Source organism: Pinus tabuliformis, chromosome 4_1 (assembly GCF_031772625.1).
Source record: "Pinus tabuliformis cultivar Carrire ecotype Pingquan chromosome 4_1, CPIR1, whole genome shotgun sequence".
NCBI classification, from domain to species: Eukaryota; Viridiplantae; Streptophyta; class Pinopsida; order Pinales; family Pinaceae; genus Pinus; species Pinus tabuliformis.
In genome coordinates, this window is record NC_142303.1 from 440,783,249 (window position 1) to 440,797,051 (window position 13,803).

Consider the following 13,803-nt stretch of genomic DNA (forward strand, 5'->3'; position numbering starts at 1 on the left):
TTCTCAATCCAACCCAGTACTATACTTTTGAGGATCTGTTATTTGGTATAAGGTTCCACTGACTTCTTGTTCAGCTCACCCAAGTTAGGGATTGATCTAGGTGGACATTGGTGGCCACCACCCAATTCCACTTGGACCTTCACTGTTTCTTTCAGTTTTTTAGTTTCCTTAATTGTTAATCACACTAATTCAGTACTCTCTCCCTATAACACTGAAAAACTTGTTTATAAAAATATGTCAACCATTTTCAAATAAAGCCGCTACAATTTTTCTGTGTGTTCCTTTTTGTGTCTATTAACAATGTCATGTCCAACGGATCAACAAAAATAAACTGGTGACAAGAAATAAATGCTACAACTAAACAAATTATATAAGTTAATTCTGTTTAAAAACGTCATTAAATTTTATGAATGTCAACTTAAATATTTACACCGTTCCAATATAAGGCTGCAAAAGTTAAATTACAGGTCTGACACGTGCTAATATTGGTACCATAAGCCAAACAATAACAGGGTTACAAAGGTATCTTGAAAGTAGATTGATTACGTCAGACTTAGCCCATATAATGGGCTACATGGATCTAGCTGTCATCCTTGCATCCTCTACTGGAACGCAGCAACCTTACCCTGAAATGAAATGGTTCGAGTGATCATACCTGCATGATTGAACCGAGGGCTTTCTTCTGGGAAAAAGGGATCCCAACGGAACAGTCCATCACTTCAAATTTAATCTGTATCCCCTATAATTTTGACCCTCGAAATGAGTAAACTATAATCTCCATTGAGCTACCTGGATCCTTCTGGCCAGAAATTCTGCAAAGCCTTTCCTGCCAGAAAGTGCCCATGCTAGAGATCGTTCACAATTGAATAAAAACACAGACCATTTCAGCGCGTAAAAACACAAACCATTTCAGCCCGACCATTTCAACTTCTTGCACTACTGAGACACTGCTGACCTCAGATAGAGATGTATATATATGTATTGACATATTTCAATCCCCACACTCAACAGCCCTGTATTTCATCAGTTTCCTTCATCAATCCCAACCTCTGTGCGCTTCCTGCGTCGAAAAATATGGAGTATGGTTCCCCACAGGAACATGGCCCTGCGAATGCTCTACCAAACGAAGATGTCAGACAAACATCTCGGCAGTTTAAAGGAATCCGACTACGAGAATGGGGAAGTGGATTTCTGAAATTCGGATGCCGAAATCGAGAGAGAAGATATATCTGGGTTCCTATAATACCCCCGAGCAGGCAGCCCGGGCCTTCGACGCCGCAATGTATTGCCTCAGAGGGCCGAACGCCAAATTCAACTTCCCTGATTCTGTGCCCGCCATTCCGTCCACGGCCACTCTTTCCCCGCAGCAAATTAGGGTTGTTGCCGCCAAATATGCCTTGAACGAACTCCCTTCGACTTCGTCCTCTCTCCACCATAGCATCGGCAATAATAGTGAAGTGGAGCCATCGCAGTCATCTATGGTAACCGAAATGGGGTTGTCGAGCGACAAGCAGCAGAAATCGGAGGAGTTTGCCTTTTGGCAATCTCTGTTTGCGAGATCGGACTCCGATGGGTTCCTAAATTTGGAAAAAATCCCGTCGATGGACGAGGAGATGGCCTTGGGACTAATTCCGACTTCTCAGGAGGAGGAGGAGGTCGACATCTCGATTGATGCGGCAGGCCTGTGGAACTTCGAAGACGTATGACTGTCGCTGGGACATCGGATAACTCGAAACAATCGCGCTTGCCGTTTGAGTTTTTGTAACGAAGACCAGGAGAAAATCCTTTTAATTTTCCGCACTGCTTCGCCGAGTTGAAGTGTCTCACATTCATTATTGCCATTTCGATTTGTTCTTTGGCAAATTCAAGGGGATTATTTGGTCGGAGTAAACCTGTTTTTCTTTTCAACTGTCTTATGATCTTAAATTCTCGCACTTTTTGCTAAATTCAATTTATTATCACTGAATTGAAAGGATTCTTTCGTTTAGTGTTTATAGGTCTTAGTGTTTGTAGGTCAAGAGGCAGAAAGGATTGTTGTCAACCTCCTTATCTTGCGAGTTATGATATTGTGTAACTTGGGAGTATATCTTGCAAGGTTGTTTAGGTAACGAGATTACTTTTTAAATAAAATGTTTTTTTTTAAATAAAATTAACATAGATTTAAGATGGTTTTTTTTTTAAATCTAATTTTTTTTAGATATATATTAATATTAATTCTTATTAAAATATTTTATTAATAATTTACATTGAATATTTTTTATATACAATATTAAAATGTTTTATTTTAATATTTTCTTTTATATATAAACTTGATATCGACCATAGAGATCTTCCAATAATTTATTTAAATTTCTTGTTAAAATATTTTTAAAAAGTATAAGATTTAAACATTTTATTGGCACAATTTTTTTATTTCTATTTATTTTTTTATTATAGCCAAATTAATTTTTCTATTCGGAACATTATTTTTTATTCTAGTCATATTAAATTGTAAAATGAGCCTCTAGACTCCATAAATAAATAAAATATTTCCTCTCACTTATCATGTTAGAAGGCATCAATTCAATTTATCTTTTCCAAATTAAAAAACATTCATAAACAATTTTTTCTCCTCTACATGGCAATTTTTTAAAAAACATATGGTTCTTTATTTCTTCCCATTACCATAATATTAAAAAAAAGTATTTATTATAAAAAATTGAGGTTATGAATCGAGTCCTTTATTTTATATTTTATCCTATATCATTTAGGAGAAGCGAATGTGTGGCTAGTGGCTATTGAATTTTTCTATGTTGAAATACATCACTAGCCACTGAATTTTTCTATGTTGAAATACATTATCTTTTACGATATAATATATTATATAGCATTTAATTGTTTTTGGGAATGTTTATTCAATTTTATTACAAAAATTACTTACTATAAAAATTTGAGGTTATGAATTTTATCCTATATCAATTAGGAGAAGCGAATGTGTGGCCAGTGAATTTTTTTACGTTGAAATACATTATCTTTTACAATATAATATATTATATCATTTAGTTTTTTTTTGGGGAATGTTTATTCAAATTTATTCAATTGGCTATTAAGTAAGATAATTCTATGGGCTTATGTGCAGAAGAAGAAACTATAAAAATTGGATAAGAATTTGTAATTTAAGCATTATTTACATTTTGTTTTTTTGCCATTTTTATATTAGACTTTTTGTTATTATTCTCTTCTGTTGGGATCTATTGGAACCATTGTTAATTTTTATAAACATGAACCCTCTTTGTACCCATGCGTTGATTCTTTTGTGTGCCTCAATTTTTTTTTGTTCTAGTGCATGAATGTCTTTTAATTCTGTGTCGTTTTGCACATGGGTTATCTTTCCATTTTGGACCGAAGCATCCCTTATGCTTGGTTTGGAGAGTTCAGCATGGTTTCTTCTTCTTTTTCTTTTGAGGGGTAGGGATCAGAAGGATGCCATCCTTTTGTTTTGCAAGTCTGCCCCTTTTTCATTTTTGGGATCTTTTTTGCCTACGAGCATGTGTTCTATAAGTGTCTATTTCGTCACATATTCGACATTTGAATGGGTTTTTTGATAATCCAGAATTTGGGTCAACAGAACATTTTTATGTTTCAGCTTTAGGCATTCATTTAAACCTTTGGGGAAGGTAAAGAGGTGTTTCTCTATTCTTTTGAGGTCCATCCTTTTGAATGACCCTAGGGTGTTCCCAATTTCCTCTAGAACCTTGTATTGCAAGAAAAGAAGGGGGATATTTCGCAGCATCACCCATACAGGGATGGTTGAGACCACCATTCTTGTGGCATCAAAATCTGGGACCCAAGGGTGATGAAGAGCGCAAATCTTCCCCAAAACCAAGAACCATCATTCAATACTTTCTCTATATCTTCCTGACTAGTGAATTGAATAATAAAGAAACCGTTGGAGCATAGGCAAATATCACAATTGGGGGTCCATGTTGAAAACTTGCACTGGTGTAAAGCATCAGTTTTAGGCTAGAATTTGTTGAATCTAGAGATCACAACCCTAAATTGTGTTGTAGAAAGTGTAACTAGGTTTGGTCTTCATAATAACTTGTTATTATGATTTTATGTAAAGAAGAAACAAATGTATTTATTATATTCCTTGCATCATGGGTTTCATGAAAAAGAAGTGTTATTCCTAGGTCAAAGGCTTCTTGATGTCTTTAAGATTGTTCATAATAGATAAGAGTCATTTTCATATTTATAAAGTCATGTTACACTTGGAAGAATTCCTCTAAGAAGACAAGCACAGTCATCCTCATGTCGGCCTCAACATATGCATAAAGAGTGACATGTCAGCGTCAATATCATATATATATATATATATATATATTGCATGTCGTCTCATAATTGGAGATACAACATTTCACTAACTCATGTCGGCTCAAATATATGGATCAACTACTATATATAGACATAGATACCCTCACTATGAGGACACCACAGTAGCTTTCATTCCTCTGTAGTTTCGGGTCATATTACATGAATATTTTAGAATGTATCTAAAAACATGAGATCGGGTGTTGTCACAGAAGTTCAATGATTTCCTCAGAAGCTTGGATCATAGGAATCGATGGTTTCTACAACAAATAATTGTCACGACAACTCAATGTTATACCATAGTATAGTGTTGCATTCTTCGGATGATTATATGATAGTCATACTTATTCATGCAATTATGATGATACTCAGATATAGTGTCAATGCTAAAGGATTGTGCTATATGATGAATCTCGGTGGAGTCATGAAGATATTGTCTAGTGCTACATGGTGCTACATGATGCAACACGGTGACGATGAAAGGGATGATTGTGTCTTGGTCTAAGAGAGGAAATATAGGTCAAAGGTTTGTCATGGTCTTTGTACTCATTTGGTGAAGAATCTATAAGAAGAGGTTTGCAGGTTTTCCCCTCAAGAGGAGTTTTTTACACTAGCTTGGAGCCTAACTATTGTGTCACTGATGTTATTGTTTTGATAGTTGTTTGATGTATTGAACACTCTAATAATGATGAACAAAGATAATAAGTAAATATATAATACAAGCAGTTATCATGAAAGAGAATTTGATTTAATCTTTGCCCTACCCAATTCTCAACATGGTATCAGAGCTATGGTTACATTCAAACTAAGGGCTTCTAAGTTATGGTTACAGTGACACTCAATGATTGGTTTACAATGATGAATGGAGATAAAATCATATATATATATAAATGAATCACAGTTAGATGCTACACAATCATTAATGAAGAAATGTCTTGTATAGGCTTACGAGAAGAATCTCAGACCTAGGCTACAGTACCTCAACTAAGATTAAGGCTACGGGAATATAATTTTGGTTGGGTATTACAACAATACAATTTAGGATAAGTACTATAATGAGACTGGTTTGGATCCATATATGAAGTTCTCGGTGCTATGTTGTTGGGTCAAAAACGATCTCGGTGCCACAATAGAAGATCACATAAGTAATCTCAGTCAAAAGATGAAATCTCAATGCTAGCTCACATTGCTCAGAACTAGGGTACATGGCAGAAGTTTCAGTGCCTCTTATAGTGTCGATCTATGTCATACCATAGTCGTATCAATAATCTCACAATGGCATGATCTCAACATACCAGTGATAGCCACAACCTTGGGTTGAATCCTTTCTATGAAGAGTACAGTCTTGACAACTTAGATTCCCATAGCTTAATGATACATACTTGATGGCATATAGAAGCGGAACATCTACAACATAGTGCTCAAAAATAGGTCTCACTATACCAACATCATAGTTTTTATGGATAATGCTCGATCCAGAATGAAGGTGACCGTTGATACAATCATAGTAATACTAAGTGATAGGTCTCGATACTATGAGGTGATGATAATAGTAAGTGACCTTGATGTTCTATGGTTCTACATGATGCTGCAACTTCAATAGGGTGCAAGAAGGTTTCATAGTCCACTTGTGTGATAACAATACAGTGCCACCTCAAGTATTTCAACAATTTGTTAGTCATAAGGATCAAATGTATAAGTCAAAGTATCTTGAAGGCAAGAAGAAAAAATTCCTATCATTTCAATAAGTATCTCATTCGAAGGAAACATCAATGCCTCTGCTTTAACCACTTTCAACATTATCAAGGTGAATATTTCATCTTCACGTTCCAAGTAAGTATCTTTCATTTTGATAATGAATTTTGGTTAAATGACTTCGTTTTGCAAGGAAATCGATAAGATGGTTGGGTGATTGAAGGTCCTTGCATGGAATAAGGAGTATTGTCATAGTCCTCATAGATAAGTGAAGTCATTGGATGTTAGGGTCCCACCCTAACCCCCTTATTTATGTAATGGGATCACGTCATAGTCAAGAGTCAATAAAGCCCATATTAATAATTGTAAGTGGTTAACCCGCAATTAATGACGGGACCACAGTTAGTTGCAAATGGGTCGTAGTATTAGATAGATGGTATTAATAAAACCCACGGTATTGATCTGTGGTATTGCATGTATGAGTCATATATAAAGGATAGAGACTCCCTGCGAGGAGCATCGTGTCTTATTTTGTAATCGAGCTCTGCTCTATCGGAGGTTGCCCCCTCGAAGAGGCAAGTGAACATTACTCTCTAAATAATAAAATCATTGATGTTCTGTGTTCTGGGTATCTTCTCTTCGCATATTCTGTATTTGGGTATCGTTTTGCAGGTTAAGAGCATAACAAGTGGTATCAGAGCACTTTCCAGGGCCGGTGGGATCTCCATTTCTTAGCAAAAAAAAATTTGGCTAGAGACGTGTTCCGGCGTCTTTAAACCACGGGATCTGTCGTTGAGCGCATAAACCTGCGGATTTGGGGAGGCATGCACGCAGGAAATACAAGAGGTGGTCACGTCTGTTAGACTCCCTTGTAACCCCTGTGGGTACCCCTTCGAGTAGTAGCGCATTAGACAGAACCGCGCACGGACTGTCTTCCACGTACCCTCTGGGTATATTGGAAGCCCCCTAGGCTCCCTTGAAACCTCGCCATAGATAAACCGTCAACCGTCTTGCGGCTACAGTACGCCGAAAACAACACTCAGAGAGATTACTCGCCCGTACGACAGGGTAGTCGGGTTGTACGGCTAAGGGTACGGTCGATCCTCCTTAGTTAGAGCCCTAAAACATTGGGTCGAGTACTACTGCCAGACCCTTATGTATATTGCGATCTGTAGCACCTGACACTCCTCAAGACCATAGTTCCCTTTTCTATCAGGGGATCACACATCATCTCTTCCAGATCCGCTTGTGCAAAGGGGTGCAGCAGCAGCAGACATCAGTCCCGCAGTCTCGAGTTCGCAAATCAACCATTCTGATCCATCAAATCAGCAACAGCAGTCTGTTCCGCCGCCCAGAGCTATCCGATCCGCCATTCAGATATCTCAGATCCACTAGATCGGAATCGTTGTGAAGGGTTCCTATACCGGGGTATAATTTTCGCAGGACTTTTGGCCGCATTGACATTTTGAGGAATTGGCAACTGCAATATTGATAAGGAAGGAGTAAAACTCCGTTAGGAGTTTAAAAAAAAAAAAAGAGTTTGAGATCTTCTAGGGCGCTTATTGGTGATCTAGCCCATCAGAATCAGGACGACGAGCTGAGCACAGTGGTACCATTCAATTCTTAGTGAAAATTTTTTTAGGCGGTCCCAACTTTCAAAAATACCAGGTTGGTGTATGGTAGAAACTAGAGCTCAAGCGATGGCCAATGAAAGGATGGACAAACTTGAAGAATCCATGCAAACCGTCCACGTTCAGCTTAACCGACTAAGTAGCCTGGTCGAGGGCATGATCCAGAAGGGCAAGGAGCAAGCCCACGAGGAGGTGTATAATGGCAATCGACACAATGAGGGTGAGTTTAGCCACTCTCCTCACGTCTCGCACACCCACCAACAACCCCGTCAGCGACCTCCCAAGTTGGATATGCATAAATTTGACGGTTCTCACCCGTCGGCATGGATGGCACAAATGGAGCAGTATTTCAATCTGAATCACATCTTAGATGATGAGACTCAGCTTACGGTGGGGAGCATTTACTTGGACAATGAAAGGTGGCAATGGTGGGAATGGCATCAACGTTGCAATGGACCTTTTAGGACTTGGACCAAATTCACAAAAGCTCTTCAAGACCGCTTTGACCAGGAATCTTCTTTTTTGGGTCGTCTTACTAAGCTCTGACAGACTGGTACAATGGATGAATATATTATAGCTTTTGAAGCCTTAGCCTTCCGCACTTGGGGTCTCTCAGATGTGTTCTACACGGAATGTTTTATCAACGGTCTTAAAGAAGCTATCAAAGCCCAATTCCTACTGCACCACCCTCCCACATGGACGGAGGCTTGCAAGGTAGCTCGTAACGTGGAACGTGCATTAGCAGCCCAATACAGTGGCCCAGATTTCTCCGCTAAAGGTCGCCCCCCACAGGCTCACAACACGACTCAAACACTTAAGGTCCAAAAGGTGTCACCTGCGGAAATGGCCGAAAGAAGAAAGCAAGGCCTATGTTACTACTATGATGAAAAATACTCCCCAGGTCATAAATGCAAGGAGCCCAAATTTTTTCAAATTGATGCCACTGACTACAGCTCAACAGAGGAAGATCCACCACTTGAGAAACATGAGCCGCTATAAGAAGACAACGAAAAGGACAATGTCTCTAACGAACCAGTTATTTCGTTGCATGCTTTGGCAGGGATTTCTTCCCCTCAAACTCTCAAAATCAGAGGTTTTATTAAACATCGCCCAGTAGTAGTCTTGATTGATAGTGGAAGTACACATAATCTCATCCATCAAAAAGTCGCAGAAGCAGTGCATTGTTTTGTACGCGCAGTGTCTAACTTCCAAGTCCAAATTGCAGATGGAGGCACAATGAAATGTGAAGACCACTGTGAAAATGTCAAACTTCAAATGGGGGATTATCAGTTGAAAACCCACATGTTTGCCATACACATGGGGGGTTGCGACATTGTCCTCGGCGCTGAATGGCTCCGCACTCTTGGGCCAATCACAATGGATTTCCAGGAGTTATATATGAGTTTTAAGCAGAACAACTACACACATACCCTCCGTGGACTCCAGGCGGGAGCCCCCTCTATCATCAGCTCGCATAGGATGGAAAAATTGTTAAAAAAGGGCAATCATGGAGTTGTAGCTCAATTTAATTCCATCCAGGCAGTCGAAACCAAGCCTCTGCCAATTCATCCTGAGATGCAACAGATTTTAAATAACCATCTGCCGGTCTTTGACAAGCCTCATGAGCTTCCACCCTCGCGAGGGGAACATGATCATAGCATCACCTTGGTTCCAGGGGCCCAACCCCCAAATGTGCGCCCATACAAATATCCGTTCACCCAAAAGAATGAAATAGAAAAAATAATCAAGGAACTTTTGGAAGCAGGTGTCATTCGTCCCAGCGTTAGTCCTTATTCATCCCCAGTGGTCATGGTGCTCAAGAAAAATGGGGAGTGGCGGATATGTCCTGACTTCAGGGCCCTCAATAAGTTGACAGTCAAAGATAAATTTCCCAGCCCGGTGGTTGACGATTTGCTGGATGAACTCAATGTGGCTCAATTCTTCACTAATCTGGATCTTCGCTCAGGCTACCACCAAATTCGCATGAAGGAAGTCGACATTCCCAAGACTGCTTTCAGAACTCATGAAGGCCATTATGAGTTCCGGGTCATGCCATTTGGTCTTTGTAATGCCCCCTCTACTTTTCAGAGCCTTATGAACCACATTCTCAAACCATATCTCAAGAAATTTGTCCTTGTCTTCTTCGATGACATCCTCATCTATAGTTGCACTTGGGCCGCACATCTTCAGCATGTAGATCTACTCTTGCAACTACTTCGCAAGCATAAATTATTTGTCAAGATGTCCAAGTGTTCGTTTGGCATGGCAGAAGAGTATTTGGGCCACATTGTGGGGCGTGAAGGTGTCAAGGTGGACCCCAAAAAGATCCAGGCAATGCAGGAATGGCCTCAACCTAAGACCTTGAAGAGCTTGAGAGGATTTTTGGGTCTCACAGGGTATTATCGTAAATTTGTCCACAACTATGGTCGCATAGCGAAGCCCCTCACCCAACTCCTAAAGAAAAATTCATTCTTCTGGAATGAGGAAGCACAACAGGCCTTTACAGCTCTTAAAAATGCCATGTGTTCCACTCCAGTCTTAGCACTACCTGACTTCACCAAATCTTTTGTCATTGAATGTGATGCTTCGTGTACAGGTATTGGGGCGGTCTTAATGCAGGAAGGGCGACCTTTGGCCTTCACAAGCCAACAACTAAGTGGGAGGAATCTGGGCCAATCTACCTACGAGAAGGAAATGATGGCCATCTTACATGCAGTGGAGACCTGGCGACCTTACTTATTGGGGCGACATTTCCAAATCCGCACAGATCATCACAGTCTTAAATATTTTTTGGAGCAACGCCTATCCTCCCCACAACAAAATAAATGGCTCACCAAAATGCTGGGATATGATTATGAGATCATTTACAAGAAAGGGAAAGACAATAGTGTAGCAGATGCATTATCTCGCCAATTTGAGGAGAAAAGTACTCTGCTAGCGATTTCCCTCCCCATTCCAGAATGGATTGAAGAAGCTCGCAGGGAATGGTTTTCACACCCCGGGCTCTCCCAACTCATTTCTCAATTGCAGGTAGATCCAAATCCCACCAAGGGCTACTCGTGGCAGGATGATATTCTTCGCTACAGGGACAGAGTCATAATATCACCAAGATCCACCCTCAAAAGTCGCATTTTGGCAGAATTGCACTCATCTCCCATTGCAGGACATTCGGGCTTTCAGAGGACATATGCTCGCACCAGAAGACCATTTTTTTGGACAGGCATGAAAAAGGACATCCTTATTTTCGTAGCAGAATGCGATATCTGTCAACGCCACAAAGGGGAAACCGTCAACACACCATGCACATTACAACCATTGCCCATTCCGGCATCAATTTGGACGGAGGTTTCTATGGATTTCATTACAGGTCTTCCAAAGTCAGGGAACAAGTCAGTCATCATGGTGGTTGTGGACCGACTGTCGAAGTATGCTCATTTCTGCGCCCTACCCCACCCGTTTACACCAACTTTGGTCGCTCAATCTTTCATGGATCAGATCTTCAAATTGCATGGCATGCCCACTTCTATTGTGTCCGACCGCGACCCGATCTTCACCAGTAATTTTTGGCAGGAACTCTTCAGGATACAAGGCACTCAACTAAAACTCAGTACTCCATATCATCCGCAAACGGATGGTCAAACCGAAGCCGTCAACAAATGTCTAGAAACCTACCTTAGGTGTTTCACTTCAGAAAAGCAACACCTTTGGGTACAGTGGTTACCTTTCGCTGAATGGTGGTATAACACCAACTATCATGCCACCACCAAAATGACTCCCGATGAAGCAGTATATGGTCAACTCCCGCCTTCACCTACTTCGTATCTCAAGGGGTGCTCAAAAGTACAAGCAGTGGATCAACTCCTACAACACCGCGCAACCATGCTCGCCCATCTTAGAGAGAATCTTCATCAAGCTCAAAACTGCATGAAGCAACAGGTAGACCAGCATCGCTCAGAGCGCCAATTTCAAGAAGGAGATCAGGGCTTTTTACGGCTACAACAATATAAGCAAACATCACTCAAAGACAAGGGGTGTCAGAAACTATCTCCCAAATTCTACGGACCATATCAAGTACTTCAGCGCATTGGAGAAGTGGCTTACAGGTTGGCCTTGCCACCTACTGCAAAAATCCATCCAGTTTTCCATGTCTCATGCCTCAAGAAAGTGATAGGGAACAAGTGCAGAATTCAGACCAGTCTACCTGAATTGGACGAAGAAGGATCCATCTGGCTTCAACCCGAACAAGTCCTAGACACACGAGATAAGCAACTGCGCGGCCGCATGATTAAGGAAGTCCTCGTCAAATGGAAAGACACCTCTCCGAAAGATGCAACTTGGGAACCAGCCACTATTCTTCAGCAGTTTCCGCAGCTTCAGCCTTGAGGACAAGGCTAGTCTTAAGGGGGAGGGAATGTTAGGGTCCCACCCTAACCCCCTTATTTATGTAATGGGATCACGTCATAGTCAAGAGTCAATAAAGCCCATATTAATAATTGTAAGTGGTTAACCCGCAATTAATGATGGGACCACAGTTAGTTGCAAATGGGCCATAGTATTAGATAGATGGTATTAATAAAACCCACGGTATTGATCCGTGGTATTGCATGTATGAGTCATATATAAAGAATAGAGACTCCCTGCGAGGAGCATCATGTCTTATTTTGTAATCGAGCTCTGCTCTATCGGAGGTTGCCCCCTCGAAGAGGCAAGTAAACATTACTCTCTGAATAATAAAATCATTGCTGTTCTGTGTTCTGGGTATCTTCTCTTCGCATATTCTGTATTTGGGTATCGTTTTGCAGGTTAAGAGCATAACATTGAACATAACAATGAAAAAGGTCTCCTTTGAATTCACGGGAAGGAACTCCTAATATCCTCTCACATAAACAATATTGGAGACATAAAATAAGTGAGAAGAAGAATTATGAAAATTACAAGAAAAGAAAGTTCATATCATTGGAAAGGATAGACGAGCTGACAAAAGTAATTCCATGGTAAGACAGAGTAAGAAATCACTAAGATAGTCTCTCTCACTATAGGTCTCTTTATGGCTCCTAGATCCTGCATAGTTTATGTCTACAATAAGATGTGGTTAGAAACAAGAACTCGTGACATCATCACAAGGGTAACAAAATTCTTGGGATAGGTTACCTCATTCAACAATTTGTGGTTTCTATGCAAGATAGAAGTAGACAAGTTGTGGAAAAAAGTGTTGAAGGATCAAATGAAAGGATTCAAACAATTTTTCGAAAGAAAAGAAGAACATAGTTAAGACTCAATGCTATGAACATTATAGGAAACATTGTCATTAGCTTCGAAAGGAAAATAACAAGAAGGATAGAGAAGAAGTCCATTTCACCAAAGAACTGGAGGAAGCTAAAAGAAGGAAGTCTAAGGAAGACAAAACATTAGAAGCAAGAGCTCATGACATCACCATAGGGAAACATGAAGGACGAATGGAACAAAATCTCTGGTAGTCAACTTTCAAGAATATAGCTCTTGGTGACCTCATTGAAAGATAAAATGAAGAAGTCACCTAGGACAAGTCTCATCATACATTAGTAAAAGGAAAACATCTATTGAATGAGGATATGTGAGATCCTCAAGATTATCTAATGTAATCCACATCAGATGATTCCCAGATTTAAAGTGGAACCAAGTGTTTCATCAAGAACTCCAACTTGTGGAATTCATGGGATGATGGTTTGATGACATAAGAGATGAAGGAGATCAAGGGGTTGAATATTTTGTCAATCAAGGAAGCTGTTGAAAGAAGCCTAGATGACCTAAAAGTAAATGAGGTATGTATACTTATATGTTATTTTATAGTGTCATGTTGTATGGTTGGCATGTAACTAGAATCAATGCTCTATCCTAAGAAGCATGATAAAAGGAAAGGTGTCTCCTCTTTCGAAAGGATGTCAGAAGACATGGTTCTCCTATACTCTTGGAGAATGTGATCAAACATTCTGGAAACAGTACTAGAGGACCGATATTCTTTGAGGGCTAGGAACCCAAGACAAGAATAGTCCTGGAAGGTCATACTATGTGAACACTCGGGTGGAGTATGTACCATGGTGACAATGATGATGGTGTCTATAGTCATTGTTCTCACCAAAATTGTAGC

The 13,803-nt window shown here is 40.0% G+C and overlaps 1 protein-coding gene and 1 pseudogene across 2 annotated transcripts in view; one reads left to right on the forward strand and one right to left on the reverse strand.

Annotated features, from left to right (window-relative positions):
- Positions 1-13,803, reverse strand: part of LOC149176219 (uncharacterized) — a 212,755-nt gene that overhangs the window by 191,461 nt on the left and 7,491 nt on the right. The gene's annotated exons all lie outside the window — the stretch shown is intronic.
- LOC149176222 (uncharacterized) lies at positions 418-2,049 on the forward strand (annotated as a pseudogene).